Source organism: Heptranchias perlo, chromosome 19, assembly GCF_035084215.1.
Source record: "Heptranchias perlo isolate sHepPer1 chromosome 19, sHepPer1.hap1, whole genome shotgun sequence".
NCBI lineage: Eukaryota > Metazoa > Chordata > Chondrichthyes > Hexanchiformes > Hexanchidae > Heptranchias > Heptranchias perlo.
In genome coordinates, this window is record NC_090343.1 from 34,466,089 (window position 1) to 34,484,263 (window position 18,175).

Below are 18,175 nucleotides of genomic sequence, written 5' to 3' on the forward strand. Positions count from 1 at the left end.
TCCCCCCACCCCGCCCAAACCAACCAATACCTGAAATGTTGCCTCCTCTCCTGATGGCCGAGTCTGCCCCTGCACAGGTGGAGCTTGTTAACCAATTTTCAATTGGTTAACAGACACATGGATTGAAAATTGGTTAACAGACAGGAAATAGAGAGTAGGAATAAATGGGTCTTTTTCGGGGTGGCAGGCGGTGACTAGTGGGAAACCGTAGGGATCAGTGCTTGGGCCCCAGCTCTTCACAATATATATCAATGATTTGGATGAGGGAACCAAATGTAATATTTCCAAGTTTGCTGACGACACAAACTAAGTTGGATCGTGAGTTGTGAGGAGGATGCAAAGAGGCTTCAAGGTGATTTAGACAAGTTGAGTGAGTGGGCATATACATGGCAGATGCGGTATAACGTGGATAAATGTGAAGTTATCCACTTCAGAAGGAAAAACAGAAAGGCAGAGTATTATTTAAATGGTGATTGGGAAGTGTTGATGTACAAAGGGACCTGGGTGTCCTTGTATACCAGTCACTGAAAGCAAACATGCAGGTGCAGCAAGCAGTTAGGAAGGCAAATGGTATGTTGGCCTTCATTGCAAGAGGATTTGAGTACAGGAGCAAGGATGCCTTACTGCAGTTATACAGGGCCTTGGTAAGAACACACCTGGAATATTGTGTGCAGTTTTGATCTCCTTACCTAAGAAAAGATATACTTGCCATAGAGGGAATGCAGCAAAGGTTCACCAAACTGATTCCTGGGATGGCAGGATTGTTGTATGAGGAGAGATTGGGTTGACTAGGCCTGTATTCACTAGAGTTTAGAAGAATGAGAGGGGATCTCATTGAAACGTATAAAATTCTGACAGGGCTAGACAGACTGGATGCAGGAAGGATGTTTCCCCTGGCTGAGGGGTCCAGAACGAGGGTTCACAGTCTCAGGATACAGGGTAGGACATTTAGGACTGTGATAAGGAGAAATCTCTTCACTCAGAGGATGGTGAACCTATGGAATTCTCTACCACAGAAGGCTGTGGAGGCCAAGTCACTGAATATATTTAAGAAGGAGCTAGATAGATTTCTTGACACAGAAGGCATCAAGGGGTATGGGGAGAGAGTGGGACTATGGTATTGAGATAGAGGATCAGCCATGATCATATTGAATAGCAGAGCAGGCTCGAAGGACCAAATGGCCTACTCCTGCTCCTATTTTCTATGTTTCTATGTATCCATTTGATTTATATTAATTAGTGTTAATTGTATTCAAGTGATGTGTATCAATTGGGGCTCTCTTGTGTCCATATATAAAAGAGCTAGTGTAGGTTGTGGTGTGTGTAATGTGGAGCTCTGTGAATAAAGGCTTGGAAGCAACTGAAGACCAGGCTCGAGTATTCTATCCTTCACCACCAGGCTATCCAGCTTGTAACAGAGCAGTCTTTGGCGAGGCCCTCATGGGCTCCAAAACCCTGAGGTCGTAGACCAAGAGCATCTCAGCAGTCAGGGCAGGGATCTGAGCAGCCTGCCACTACCTCTGCTGAAGCCACAGAAAATGCACCATGTAGAAGCAGTAGAAAACATAAGTTCAAGCAATTGGGTTCACCAAGAGTATGTACAAGGATGTTTGAAGACATGTTACATTGTTACATTTCCTTTTCTTTTTAATTGGCGCATTAAATGTATTGCTTAGCACCACTTCCACACCTTGACCATTATTGCGTCCCGAGTGTTAAGTCGCCCTTTCATTTGCTTCATGATGAATGCCAATAGATGATGGTACCCATTAGGAGGATGTGAAATGAGTTTTTATGTGGTTTCAGGACTGTTTTGTGCAAAAAGGGTTGGTGGTGGTGCTGGTTGTGCCAGGCGGCCTGAGTATCTCAATATCTCTCTTTTGCCACTGTTAAGAGAACCTGTGAGAGATGAGGGCATCCCTGGCATATTGGGCAACAATTTGAGCAGCTGGTCTGGCGATGGGTGCACCATCATCATATTCCTCCTCCTCCTCTTCCTCTTGTTCAATGTTGTCGCCAACAGAGGATGATTGACGAGCGCCTTCGTCCCCCATCTGTAAATCTCTCTGCTGAGCTATGTTGTGCAGGACGTAGCACTCCACAATTATTCTGGAGACCCTCGTCGCTGAGTACTGAAGGGTGCCTCCAGACCTTTCCAGACATCTTCAACATACCTATGGCTTGCTCAATGACACACCTGGTAGTCATATGGCTCTGGTTGTAGCGCTCTTGAGCCTCGTTGGTGGGGTTCCTCACAGGTGTCTTGAGCCAAGTTTCAGGGGGTATCCCTTGTCTCCAATGAGCCAGCCCTTAATTCTGTCTCCTGTTTGGAAAAGGTCTGGAATGTTGGACTGATGCAAAATGAACGCATTGTGAGAGCTGTCAGGGGATCTGATGCAAACCTGCACAAATCGCTTTTTATAGCTGCACACCAGCTGGGCATTGATGGAGTGATAGACCTTTCGGTTTATGAAGACTCCTGGATCATATGGTGGCCCTCGGATTGGCACGTGTGTGCAATCGCTTGCGCCCTGCACCCATGGAAAACCACAAGGAGGCTGCAGTTGTCTGCGACCACCTGCTGACTCAATTTGGGTACTGCTCCTTAGAGAGATTCAGTAAGCTCAACCTCTGCCTGTACACCCACTCACGTGGAAAGTGCCTCCTGTGATCTCAGCCCCTCTGTGGATCCCCTCTCTGCTGTTCTCCAGATCCTCCTCAGATGTCCTCTGGAATACATCCTCCATCCTGATCTTGTCGGCTTGAGAGGTTCCAAAGTTTTGCTAAACATATCTCAACACAAGAACTCTCAGTCCCAACAAAGAACTTTCAGTCTCAACACAAGAACTCTCAGCCAAATGTTTGCCTGAGGGAACTGAGAGACCAGCTGCAATACCTGAGCTTTCATTGAGATGTGTCAATCACAGTTTTAAAAGCCCAAATTAACTGCAGCTGAATCTTGCCTCAGTTTCACTGGTGAGATTCAGAAGGTCCAGGAAACCCGTGCTGCAGATGTTAAATTTGTTTCTGTTTAAGAATCAATTTTAAAAAATACCTACGTTCCTCAACGATCTTAGTTGCGCTAAGTACCCGCTCGCCAGCAATAATTGGGGATGCGACTTCTGGATTTTGGCTGCGCGCACACATTCAAAAACACCCATGTTAATTCCGAAAGTGGGTGCATTGAAGCTGGATTGTGGTCATGCTACAAAAATGAAGGATTTTCATTACCCATCCGCTCCCAACCCACCCATTCTTCAGGGTTAAAATTACCCTCTTGGGATCAGCCTCATCTCTATTCTCTGCATTGCCTCCAGTGATTGAATGTCTCTTTTGTTTCTTGGTGACCAAGATTGGTTGCAGCTGTGGTCTAACCAGAGCACTATAAACTTTAATCACTACCTCTTCTAATTTATATACTACTGTTTTGACTATGTAATTCAGTATTCTATTGGGTTCATTGATTGCTGCACTTCATTGGTTAGACAGATGTAGTATCATGTCTACCAAGATTCCAAGGCCTCTTTGGCTTCATCCTTAGCTATTTGAACACCATTCATGCAATATGTGCGTCATCTATTTTTCCTTCCTATATTTAGCACTTTACACTTAAATTTCATCTGTCATTTTTCTGCCCACTTACTTATCTTGTCCGACTCATTCTATAATTTATGCACTGCCTCTTCCAATTCCACTGCCCCTTCTAGTTTGGTATCCGCTGCAGATTTCACTGAAATCTCTGAAACCAGGTCATTTTTGTAAATTAGAAATCGTAGTGGTTCCAAGACCTAACCCTGAGGCACCCCGCTTAATAATTCCCCCTCCCCAACCAATTCCTCTAATGTGTACTCATTTTCACCCTTCACCCCATTTGATTCCCAGAATCCTACAACTTTAAGTTTAATTAATAGTCTTTCATATGAAACTTTATCAAAAGCTTTTTAGGCACCCACCTCAGGAGGGGGAGGGGTATCACTGTGGCTCTTGCCATCAATGTAAGCAGGCCGGATATGCCCAGCAAAGATCTTCTTTAAAAAAAAATTCTTGATAGCTCTGATTTTGAATTTGTCCCTTTCCCCATGGGCAATTGATCATGGACTGAACGATTGGGTAGAGAAACTGGCTTTTGTAAATTTCACAAGTTCCCCCTTCCTCCAGGGTCAGGTGCCGGCAAGCAAGTATTCCAGATTGATGAAGGTGTACATTTATGATTCTGGGAAATAGAAGCAGAACTGGCAGGAATTCCGACGGATGATGTTATCTCACCAGTCCCACTTCCTTCTGTGACATCCTCATGGAAGGGAGTGGTTCTAAGAAATTCTTGCCCTCACTTCCAGCGAAATTTTAAAACCTACAAAGAAAGGGATGGCCTCCTAGTACAACCAAACCATGCCCCATATCCCTCCTCCGCCCACCCAGATTACATGATTTATTTGCCACAGAGGAATTTAAGGGCTTGTGTGTTTACCTTCTCATTAGCATTCCATGGAGTTTTTTGTTGTAATATTGTGATTTAATATTGCAGGAATCTCCAATTATTGTTGTTTTGATCAGTTGATTGACAATTTTATCTTCAATGGAATGAAGATTTTAAAGCCAGAGGATCTTTTGTATGTATCAGTTGTATTTCTATGTTGGACCAGACAATAGAACACCATTAGCATGTGCCTTTATGTATTTCAAGGAAATGTTTCAACTGTATCAAACTTGATATTTCTAAAATCTACTCAAAGAAATACAGTGGCAACATATTCCAGAAGTTTTGTTTATTTGCCAGAAGCTATGTCATAGCTCAATTTTCTATACATACTGGATAACACCTAAATGATGTAATCTTTGACATGTTTATTTATTTGTGTATGTGGACATGCAACCGTAAGAGTAATTGAAACAAATGAACAGCAGTCCTGTGAGTCACTCTAACACATCGGGGGTGAAATTGGCCAACTGCAAAAATGCAAAATGGACTGATAGCGAATTGGCAGTCCATTTTACACCAGACTGGTGTAGCTTCTGTGCTTGGAAAGTATTAAAATCAGGCCTTCAATGTCTAGATCTCTGGGCTGAACAGCTGAGGATGGATATGAACTTGTCCTTCAGTCAGCAGGTTCTCGCTCCTCCTTCGCCACCAACTTATGCTGTGATCTGTGCATCACCTGTTGAATCTGTATCTCACTACCTAAATTCCCCAGGAAGGATGTAACTGAGCTGGTACTTGCAAAGATAGGAATGCAGATGTTGCCCACTGGGCCATGTCACACAAGTTACAATACTGTCCTCATGACAACCCTTGAAATGTAACTGACAGCACACATTGCATAGTATTGCAAGTCACATGGTATTGTACTTCACTGTTTGCTTTGGCGCCAGTTGGTGACTCAGTGAGAATGAAAAACATGGGAAGAATATTAACTCTGAGCTGGAAGAGACCTCCAACATCACTATCCATTACTCCCTCTATGCCCTCATAGCCAATAATCTGGAGGGTGGTCACCATAAAGGCAATCTAGGCCAATTGGTCAGAGGGATCTCTTTCCATATCAATTTTCTCCCCTCTGCAAACAGAAATGTCAACTTGTGCAGTTTACTTTGAGTAGACATACAGTGCTACCCAAGAGACACCCATGGTGGATGTGATTGTGATGGTGAATTTCCACAGGGGTTCTCCCATTTGTTTAACTAACTTCAGTGGAAGAACCACGGAAACCCTGAAAAAACAGCATAAATTCTGTTCATACCATTTTTACTTGGTTTCCGTGACTCTTCAGCTGAAGTTACAGCAAACAAGCAGGAGAACCCATGTGGAAATTTGGCCCTTAAATGTGCATTCAGCTACATTCAGATGGAAAGATTTCTTTTCAATGAACCCTTTTAAGGATATAACTAAAAGAACACTCACAGATGCAAACTGTTGGTGCAAAGTGTAACCTACTGCATAATGGCTATGTATAGGAATCCTTCAAACTACTGCAAGATAATGTGAGAGGTGAAAACAACTGTCTGCTATGCATTCTTTGGACAGCTAATTAATAGCTGGTAATAGTGGGTTGTCCTACCTTGGCTGATCTGGTGAGGTCTGTAAATGTGCTGCCAGCTACTCTGAGTGTTGCACTCTGAATTGCACCCCCTCCCAAGCACACTGTGTTGCTCACCTGCGTGAATGGTATATGGAAGTGCAAACAGTGCCACCCCTCTGATACACTTGCTCTAGCACCTTTCAACAGAAGCATAAGTAAATCTTGGGCCTTGGTTGCTGTAGCAATTCTGCCTGACCAAATTTAATGCACTGGAAATTTTGCTGAACACATCTCCTTTTTAAGCTACTGCTGCAGGCTGTTAAATCCTGCAGCAACACCAGGATTTCCTGACCCCCCCCCCCCACCCCAGTGATCTCCCAATGTCAGATGCACTAAACAGTAGGAGCATACTGACATAATAATAAGGCTGAGGTGGGGTTAGTCCTCTTTCAATCAAACACAAAATCTACTGTACCTGCCTTCTGCCTGGTCCATGCTTAGAAATCCAATGCTCATCATCGGGAGTTATAGCATGGTCTGATGACACATTGAACTCTTTGAGAACTACTGGTAATTTTCAAGTTTCCAATGGTAATCACTCATCTCAGAGAAACAACAATAACATAGGTCTAAATTATTACTTAACAGTCAATACCTTGTGTGGTGTTCTGTGAAGATTCAGGCCCCAACCCAACAGTGGCTGTGGAATACTGCACTGACAAAGGTACATTGATAATACTCTTTACTGGTGTGGATGTAGCATGCCCTATACAACTAATTCCTGCTTTGTGAATAACCTGTTTTGTTTTGTTCCCTTACCTAGCAGTGTTCACTTATTGATGCACAATACCTTGTGTGCTTTCAACTGTGATGGAAGATTTCCCAAGATCTCAATTATTTCTCGGTTACTACCTCTAACTCACTGTCATTTTAGCAGATTGTTGCAATAACAAATACAAGGCAGACTGTAAATTTGGTAGTATGTGTAATCTTTGAAAACGAATTCAGTTATGAGAAGTAAATCTCTAAAAAAAATACCCAGTTAATAGCATGGGTAGTATTAGAAAATGGTTTTGCATTTTTGATGCCTGTTCATTTAATAGAAATATTTATTCAACAGGTATTTACTGAAGGAATGTCAATTGGATTTAAGCATACTCTTGGGGTGTATACAAGACTCTCGCTAACTGATTTTGTCCTTTATATTGTTATCTGGTCTGACTGGGAAGAGTACAGGCCAGTGTGAATGTATGGCAATACCTTAGAACCAGTACTGCAAGCATAACAATAGGAGGCAGGGCAAAGACATGAAAAAATGTGGTAGGAATGCAGCATTATTATAATTATTAGTCTTTTGTATTCGAAAGCATGATCTAGCCTGTCATAAAACCATTTAAATCTAGTTCTTCTGAAACTTAGGAAATAACTTTCTAAGAATAAAGGGCCATATTCTCCTCTTCTTTGCCCAAAGAATCAGGTGGAACACCTATATATTGAAATGAACAACTCCTGAGAGTGTAATTTGTCAATGGTAATGGAAAACTAGCAGCCAATCACAACAAACTTGTAATGGGCCATCAAACTTGCTTCTACTGGGCCATCAAACTGGTACAAACGTCAAAAGGATCAATAATGCAGCTGAGCAGCATGCGATATATGCAGAGAATGGCTCAATGAAGATTGAGAAGAGCGGATTTTGTGACCAGGCCTTGAACACACTGGTAATTGCTGTAAAGGTGAGATCTGATCAAATTTTCAGTGGGGCAGGATGTCCCTGACAGTTTGTCACTGAAAGGCTGAATATGGTATTAAAGACTTGGAGACTTATAGGAGGTCTAGAAGACATTATGTGATTTGAGGTCAGCACAAAGGCAATCCATGAATATCACTGTAAAGTAACAGCCTGGATGTATATGAAGGAAAGCAGCTGTTAAAGGTATATGAAAAAAAATTCTGATGCAAGGTGATCGACCTGAAACGTTAACTCTGTTTCTCTCTCCACAGATTCTGCCTGATCTGCTGAGTGTTTCCAGCATTTTCTGTTTTTATATTTATGAAAAAAATATGTTGTACTAGCACAGAAAAATATTAGTCAGGATCTAGCAATAAAGTTTGAGAAGTGAAAATATTTAGAAGTGAAAATAGGGACATTATATATAGATCTACATTATAGATGGCATCATGGAAAAAGGAATGTACTGCAAAGTCACTGTCTTTCCGCTACTGCTGTTATTCTTAAAGGCAAAAACTTCCACATTATAGTAAGAGAAATGATGGGCAACAGGAGCTATATCCTATAAACCAGAAATAATTCACTCCAAATGAGGAAAGAAAAGTTGAGTTATTTGAGGAGGAGAGTCTGGAAAGCATAGGGTCTCTGGAGATTGGAGGATACACAGGACTCCTCGTATATAGTTTGCTAATCGTGTATTCTATGCTTCGTGTACATTAATGTGTCCATACACACTGACTGCACACAAGCGTATAATTGCGCATGTAATGGCAATACAGAACCCAAATTGATAACTGTTTATTTACTCCTAATATACCATACGCTCTCCATAAAGCCAAGAGCACCCACTGGCCTATGAGTACCCTCTAACTAGCATCACTCTTCTGAACATCATATGTAACCACGTCAATATAAATCTGACACCAGCACACATTCACATCTCGGGAAGCAAAATCATACTGAAGTTGAGGAGGAAGCACAGGGTGAATTGCCAAGCACTGGTATTAAGGGAGAGACAGTGGTGGGGGTTGACGAGGAAGTAGCAGGTGTAAGGTGAAGATCCAGCATTAGGAAGGTCTCACAAAATGCAATGAGATAAATGGCCAGATATAATCTGTTTAGTCATGTTGGTTGAAGGATAAATATTGGTCAGGACAACTGCCTTGCTATTTTTTAAGTAATGCCGTGGAATCTTTAATGTCTACCTGAATGTGGAGAGGGGTGGGGGGGGGGCGGTGGGGAGAGTTGAAGGGGACATTCATTTTAACATCTCATTCAAAAGACTGGACCTCCAACAGTACAGCACTCCCTCAGTATTCCACTGATATGTCAGTTAGATTATGTATTCACGTCTCTGGAGTGGGGCTCGAACCCAGAACCTTCTGACTTAGACATGAGTCACCGCTGAGCCAAAGCTGACACTTGGTACTTAGACTACTTCTGCCATTGAAAAAGCATTGGAAATATTAGCAGCCTTGAGAATTATTACCAGCATTTTTGTTCTCATACACAGCCACTTACTTTGAAACGGCTACATCCCTTTAAGTTTACACACCGCCCCGTTTAGATGGGCTGCTCATACATGGTTTCTTAGCCCTTTGTTGTACCTAATGCCAGCCCCAATATGAGTTGGAGTTTGCTCACACAAAGCAAATTAAGCTGACTCCACAAGATCAGGTCGGACAAGTACAAATAACGCACTGCCTAACACGTAACCAGAGGCTGATTGGAAAGTCTCCACTAACTCCCAATCTGAAAAGGAATAAAATGGTCCCTTTTTAATTTGATTCTGAAGTGGTTTAATGCTGCATGAGTTCATCATCAATGACCTTAACAAGACATATTTTTTCTTATTGCCCATTTTTGCTAGGAATGTTTTTCTCCTTTTTTTTGGAGGGATTGAAATACTCAGAGCAACATTGAGTATAGTTTAGTCCAATCTGGCTTTCTCCTGACATTGCACCACTTTTTACTCATGTCTACTTTATCACTAAAATTAGTAAAGTATGGAAAATAAGACACATAGGTATTTTAAAGTTTGCAGCAGGTCTCTTATTTCTGTTGTATGCTTTGATTTCCTATGTAGACATTTTCTAACCAGTAAATTGTGGCTGACAAGCAATAAATTGTTGATGATAAATTGAATATCAGTTTCTATGTACATATGCCTCACAACCAATAGGCAAGCTCAGTATGAAGGTCATCACATACCACATGATGTGCATGTCATCGCAGACCACTTGATGTGAACATGTCATCGCCGACCACATGATATGAACATGTCATCGCCGACCACATGATGTGCACGCCATCGCAGACCACATGATGTGCACGCCATCACAGACCACATAATGTGCACGCCATCACAGACCACATAATGTGCACGCCATCACAGACCACATAATGTGCACGCCATCACCGACCACATGATGTGAACGCCATCGCAGACCACATGATGTGAACGCCATCGCAGACCACATGATGTGAACATGTCGTCGCCGACCACGTGATGTGCACATCATCGCAGACCACATGATGTGAACATGTCACCGTAGACCACATGATGTGAACATGTAATTCACATATGCCACGAACACAAGAGTCCTAGCTTGAACACTTAATTAGCGTGGATCCGAATCAATCAGGAATATGGTGAACAAGTGGTTGTTGCTGCCCCAGTTATTTTATTTTAAATTCAATCAAGGCTTAGAGTTAAGGAATACCAAAGAGTCCAACCATTTTTTAACCTGTAAATTTCACGGTCATTGTTCCTTCAAAAAACATATTTTTGTCATTTACTAATAATGAACTTTATCACGAGGATTACAGAACATTTTTGTTACCTTAATGATAGGATGTTAGTGAATGGAAGGCACTATCATGCTCAGTTTTGGTATGTTCCTGAACTCAAGGGAAAGCAAAGAAAAAGGTCTCTGACATCTCAACAATTGAACATGAATGCCTTGCACTCTGAGATTTGGTCCAACCAATCAAATGCTTAGTTCCTGAGTTCTCACTCAATGTATTGACATTGCTTGGGTGTCAGCTAGCACTACAGTTAACAGGGAGATCACCAACATCCAAATCCATCCCATAACAAATTGGTTAATATTATTGGTATGGGAGAGATAGGGCAAAAGTCTGATTTCTAATCAATCAATTAAAAATTCGCACCATGTATCCTTCAAAGAAGCTTCTTTAGACAAACAATTTTTAACACTGGTAGCAAGCAATTTGCAGTCTGTTCTCCTTGTGTGCATTTTTAATCTTTTTACATCAATATCTGATGACACACATCTTTGGATGGCAGGCTCAGAACATTCCTTTCAGTATCATTTACAGAGACGGATTTTATTTGGATTAAATCAAGATGAATCATTTACGTTAAACTGCAGTATCTAAATGATGCAGTCCCGGCTAATTTGGATTCAGGCTGAATTAAAGGTACGACATGAGGAACGTCATATTAGGGCTTACTCCGGTTATTTCTGGATCTGTCTTGTGCAAACAGGCAAGCAGCAGCAAAAGGAAAAAAAGCCAGCATATCCCAAAATGCACCCTGCCTAGGTGCACTGTGTGGGTTATGGTGATACATGTATTCTGTACATGTGTCATCCTGTTAAATTAGATTCAAGCTTCCCATGGGTCAGCCCACCTCCCAAAGAAACGGCAGAAGCATCTGAACTAAAGTCAGATAATTTGGCTAAAATCAATCCAAATTTACTCTTGATGTCTTTGTAAATGGATCTTTAGATTCATGTACAACAATTTTCTAAACATATTACAGTCTGTCCCGCTGGAACCAGGAATGATGCTCATTGTTACATCCTATTGTAACCACCTGCCCGCTATTCCTTTTTTGCTTTTTATTATTAAAGTGCTGTGAACTTTAAGGACTTGCCATAAATCCAAGATTAGTTCTTAATGACCAAGGCAAGTGTAGCTGTAATATGTAGACAGGCTGAAACTATCACCCAGTGGGGAATAGGCTGTGCCAGCATTTAGTAATTGCCTGAGAGTAAGATTTATAATGTCATTATCTGCATCTACAAGAAATAACTCATAGGAGCAGAAACACTAAAACAAATATTGCAAACATTCCTCCAATTGCCTCGATAACATCATCAGCCAAATTGTTTTCAGAAGTTTCAGAAAGCCATGTTACAACTTTAACATTATTCCAACATATTCAATGCAAAAATCAATACTGCTGGGCCTTTCTTCATATGCACCTACTTTTATTTAATACTTATGTTAGTTAGTCTATTAAAGGAAACCACATGAAAGGATAAATGAGTTGATGAGTCTTATTCAGGATTCCAGACAGGAGACCAAAGTACAAAGCTGCCCTAAATTTAGTACCTTTGGCACCATCAAAATTTATAAAATCAAATAGAATATTTTTTTAATAAAATCTATTTGTACCCAGTTCCCTCAAGGTATTTAACTTGAGAATGGGCATTTATTAGTTTTGAAAGAATAATTAAAAAATAATGCGGTGAAGCACATACCTAAATAATTAATATTCATAATTCGGCTTGAATACCATGACACAAATCAGATGGCTTGCAACATGATACTACAAGGGTAATCTTGTGTTAGTAAACAGCCCTTGGCAGAGATGAAGATGCCAGATATACTCCTACCCTCAATCTGCTATGTTTCAAAAGGCAAACTGTGCAAGGAAGTGCTGCGAAAATAGCATTGGGACTGAAGCAGCTTCTACAGCAAGAATGACACTGTAAGAATTTCACTAATTATTTACTTTGAAACTGTTATAATGGTCTGTACTTTAATTAGGATGGAATTCTGCTCAAAGTGCTAATTCAGCAATCTCACTCAGAGAGGCCATAAGGACAGACAGTATGGGGAATGGAACAGTCACACTGCGGAGGTAGGGTGCTGTTCTGAGGTTGAGGACTAGGCACTGTCAGGGTAATGTGGGGGAGCTCCTCTTTGCATCTGATTCATGCTATAGCTGACCTAAGAATGGTTGATGCTGTCACAGGACACAGAGTGGCAGAAGTAGTCCAATGCCCAGGACTCTCACCCTTCTACTTGAAGAGCATAAATACACAGATGAGAAAATGTCTGCTTAATACTTTAACTCTTTCAGAATTCTGGTGAGATATAACAAGTTTATTCAGCAATTGCTAGAGATTAAACTAAATTTATTTTCTATGCATCCGATCATTTGCTTTATAACCTGTAATACTAGAAATTGTTTCAGAATCATCAGGAGATAAAGACAATGGAATGCCTTATCTTTTGGAGTACGTAGATTCTACAGCAATCTATCAGAATTTTGAAATTAAACTTCCAATTAATTAACATATGAGGTAAAAAGACCATGAATGCTGGAAGGGTTACTCCCAAAATTGTAATGTATTTGTTGTAAATGCTCATCAGTCTTTTATACATTTCCAGCATTTTCTACTTTTACTGAACCCACATTGCAGATTTTCATATACATTGCAAAAAAAGCACATACTTCACTGTTATAATATCTGCAACAATAATTTTCTGTAAACTTAATAAAAAATGTAAATCTGAGGTCCGGAGTCCATTTCTCCCCACACACTGAACTATAGCAGTGCCCATTGCATGTAAGGAATGAATTTCTAAACAAGAGCTCTGCTCACTGCCTCTGTACTCCATCTGGAAGTAGCGGAGACATATTCAAAATCAATACCTTTTTATAAAAGAAATCATCAAGGACCAGACGCTCCTGAATAGAATAAAAAGGTCTAACCTTTGTAAACCTGCTTCCTCACACGCTTTCTGCTTGATGTGAAACAATTAAGCAAAGTCATAGGAATGTTTACCATGCAATTGTGAGGATTTGTTCCAGACAAGGACTATATACACTGATGAAGGTTTCTTGCCTTTGTTATTGCTGCATTATAATCTTCAATAAATGGGGTTGAAGCAGGGAACGGAATTTTCTTGTGGACACAAGGTCAGCTGTTTTTCATGTATTTACATGTATGTACACACGTGTACAGTGTATCATTTTTAACTGTACCCACAGCCCAAAAGTAAATACATTGTGCAAATTGCTTTTAGCTCCCATGAATACCTTCCTGAAGGAAAGTTCTAGACAAATTATTATGCTGTATCTGTTTTAATAAGTACAAATCAGAGGGACTATTTTTTTAATTGTTCAGATCCATGTTGGCCTCCGGGCACTATTAGTGCCCTCGACAGACAGCCTGATTTGGGGAGAATAGGGAAAAGAAAATTCAGTGCTGCTGCAACAGCTAAAAGGGTCAGGGCAGCCATTGTGTGTCGTGAGCCAGTGGCACTTCATAGCTGAAGGTCATAGTAACCTAGTAAATACATTTTTATTCGTATTATTTAAAGTTGGTTAATGTGGCTGCAATGTTTGACACTGGCACTTCTTCGGGGCATGAAGCACATGATTTTAAAGAGTCTTCAGTTGAGTTGCTTGTAATCCAGTTTTTAGGCCTAAGGGAAGGAGGGCCAAGAAGGGCATGATTTAGGCCTTTGGAACATGAAAAAAGTTTACAAAAAATTACCAAAACTATAAAAATAATGAAAACCAACTTTAAATAATACTAATAAAAATGTATTTACTAGGTCTCTATGGCCTTCAGGTATGAAGTGCCTCTGGCTCACGAGAATCAGGCTCCAACATCTCTTCCATGGAGGCCTTCTCTACCACCGGTGGATATTATGGGGGATAAGTAAGGGAAATGTGGCCCTGTGCCTGTCCGCCGTGATTCATGTGTAGTGGGGCAAGGGTGCAGCATCTGAAGATAGCCGCCCTCAGTGAGGTCTGAAGAAAATTTGTTGGTAAGTTTTTTGTGCTGGACTTCAATACCCTCCTCCTCAATTCTCCTCCATTGGCCACCTTGGGTTTGCCTGAAAACTGCCAGCCAAATGGAGGAAAATCATTTCCTAATGAGTCAACATCACTCGAAGTAACCGCAATGTATGAATTAAAACTATAGTATATATCAATTTACCAATTCCATGCACATTTAGATAAGATTGACTCAAATGTGGAAAATTAAAAAATTATTGACTATTTTGTTTTGAAGTTCAAGCTTATGGGCACATGTGGGGGGAGCGGGACCAAATGGAGTGTTGAATTTATGGCAAAATAGAAACTGTTGCAGGGATAGAGGAGTCTTACACTAACCTATTGCTCAGCACCTTGAAGGAAGAAGTCAGCCTCATGGTGGGCATATCTCTTTGCAAAGCCCTTCGCTTGCGGATCTGAATTAAGTAACTGGTGCTGAGTAAACCTAATATATGGCATTGAAATTGAATTTCTAGAACATCGCAAGCTGTCCTGTGCTGATCCTTTCACCACACTGAAAACAGATGTCTGTTGTATAAGTAATGAGGAAACTTTGAAGCTTGAAAAGACAGCTGATGCAAGTATTACCTGAAGGCTGCATATGAAACCTAATGCTCACATAACCAGGATTTGATGCCTTGATTGAGTTGCAGAGAGCCAAGCTGTTGCTGCTGAAGCTCTGCATCTCCAGCTGGTGGAACCACTATTCAATGGGATATGATGTGGTCAACATGATAATGGGAATGCATTGACGCATTTTAGGGTGAGTTGTGCTGCTCACCATGCCACTTGTGAGGCATCAAATGCACCCATGTGAATTGACTAACAATCAACTAGTGACAATCCTCACTGTTGGGGTCTCTTTGGAATTAAGTTGGCTCCAAGATGACTTGCCTGGTGATGGAAAATTGGAACTGAGACAATACTCAGTAGCAGACTTAGTAATCTGATACATGAGGCAGGCGGGTCTGTAGTGTTTCAGAGCACTGCTGATGACTGACCAGACAGCCTGGCTCATTAATAGGAGCTAGAGGGGTAGACCTATAACTGGGGGGCTGGGGTTCTTCCCACTCAGCTCTGAGAAACCTGTAAGCCAATGCCCTAATGGGTAGGGTGGTCCTCGCTGAACAAGCAGCAAGAAATTTATCCGTGCTTAGTGCTGGTAAGGTACATGATTTTAGTTAGTTAAAGTCAAGTAGTACCCCTATACATACTGGGTCTCCTTAAGCTTTGACTGTTGCCAATTTTAGCCAAAGCGTTCAGGACTTAGGTGAACAAATTTTTTTCCTATGAGGATGGAGTATGTACTCCTTACCAGGTAAATGGAAACTCTTACCAGTGTGGATTTCTCAATACCATGGCTTGGAGACTTTTGAGGTATATCTTTAGTGGTCTACAGACTTCATTATTATTGCAGATATTATAACAGTGATGATTCCAGCCAGACAGTATCCCATTTATATTGAGTATTTGAACTGTTGTTCCCCGCCCAGGAGATAACTTTGTGCAAATATGGCTCCACACATTCGCTGAGCTCCTCCCCCAGCGAATAAAATTGAAATGATTATAAAGTACAAACTGCAGCGTTTGCACTCGATAAATAGTTTAAAAAACTCCACATCAGTTTAAACAGTGCACAGGGGGTTTGACACTACACTGGATTTACTCTCCATGTGGCATCAAACCCATGTGGGGTCACACTGCACCTTCCAGGGGTCTCACACCAGTTCTTTCCAGAGTTGGGAATGGGAAGGTTGAAGAGACTGAAAGATTTAAGTGGAGAAAGTAATTTAATTAAAAACAAATAAAAGCTTTGAAATATTTCAACTCTAAAATAATTAGCATTATGGCTTTTGAAAATTCAGTCAAAGCACTGAATTGCAATTTAATAATAATAAAAGCTTGTTTATTGCAATCTCATAAAAAGATCGACATTAAGTACAAGTTTTGAAATGAATTAGAACAACTCATGTACCGATATTCATCGCAATGCCGTAAAATGCCGAGAGTGTGTTTTTTTTTGTCCTGTTTTTCCCTAATTGCAATACCACAACTCCTCAAGAAAGTTATTTTGATCTTGTGCACTCTTTAAACTTCACAGTGGTCACTTTCTTTGGTAACTTCACCAATGACACTTGTGCAATAAGTAGTTTACATTAAAGTTCAAAACTTTATTCTCACCAATGTTATTCTTTCCTCTCCTGAAGGTGTTGACTCTTTACCAGGATATGCTTCCATTTTATGCTCCACAGAATCCCACCCATTACTTGTGTGTAAGCCTTGACAGTGATTTTCAACAGCCAATTCGACCACACCTATTTGAGGCATGGCAGCCAAGCCTAATCCAGTTCTCATTAGTCCAGACAGGTGCGCTTTCAACAGGAATCACTAGCCAGCAATCAGGAGTGGGAATTAGGGCTAATTTTCCCCTACCATCCCCAGGGATGCTAAGGTCAATTGTAGCATTTTTCCACGACCCCAACTAAGATCAGTGTACAGCACAGACCACGGGTCAAACTTGGGACCCCTGGTCTGTATGGCTACATTACTCACTGATTAAACCTACTGAACCATCGGGTAAGATGGTGTTTTAAATCTTAAAAAAGAACCACACTTTCCTCTTCTGAGGAACAAAATTTCAGGCTGTGATGACATTTGCATGAACCCAAGGAGCTGAACTTAAGAAACAGGTTTCCAGTATTATTGTTTGTAGGAAGAGATAGATCTGACTTAAAGATGGGAAAATTGGCTGGTCTAGATTGGTAGTGTGCTGAAGGCCCCCTTTATCCATTTGTTCCCTTCCTGAAACCCTATCATAGCTCTCTACAGCTTCTAGATGACCAAAAATCCATAATTGCCAGGATATACCTGCCAAGACTTCTGCCACTGGTCATGCCAAAGTTCATGGGGTCAGGGAGAGGTCCGTTGATTAACATAATGGTGGGTGCCCACACCATTAAGGGCACATCCAGGATAGCTGCCTTGCTCTAATGTTTGCAAACTGTGGCACAAGTTTCCAGTTCCAGGGGAGATGCCATGGTACCCTTGCCTCCAGAAAGGATAAAGTGGTGCTCTCTGGACCTTCATTGTACACGAGCCACAATGTTTTTAAAAAAATGGCCTCCTCTTTGGAGGTCCAGGCTATGAGCTAAGCCTGGACACCTAGGTGAGACCAATAACCACTAATTGGTGGCTTGATTTGGCTTTTTTCACTGCTGCAGATAATACTCCATGTCCTTATGAGGCCAAGGATGTGGGAACTCCTGGCACTGGGTTTCCTTTCCCCTTTCTATACCGCTAGTCTTGTAATGGATAGGTGGAAGATCCACCCCTTAAAAAGCCTGCGCGTTACTTGACGGAAGGTCAGAATCGGGTGAGTCCAGTTCCAGGCCTAATTTACGGTAGTTCTGGTGTACTATCACCTGCCATGAGAGAGTGCCAGAAAGGCCATGGATTTTCAAGGGTCAAAAATTGGAAAAAATTACACAACTCCCTGTAGTGCCAAATTATCATTGCTGCCTGGGTGGCAAGGAGACAGTAGACTACTAGTTATGGTAGTGGGCTAGCAACTCAGAGTTTGTGAGTTCAAATCACACCATG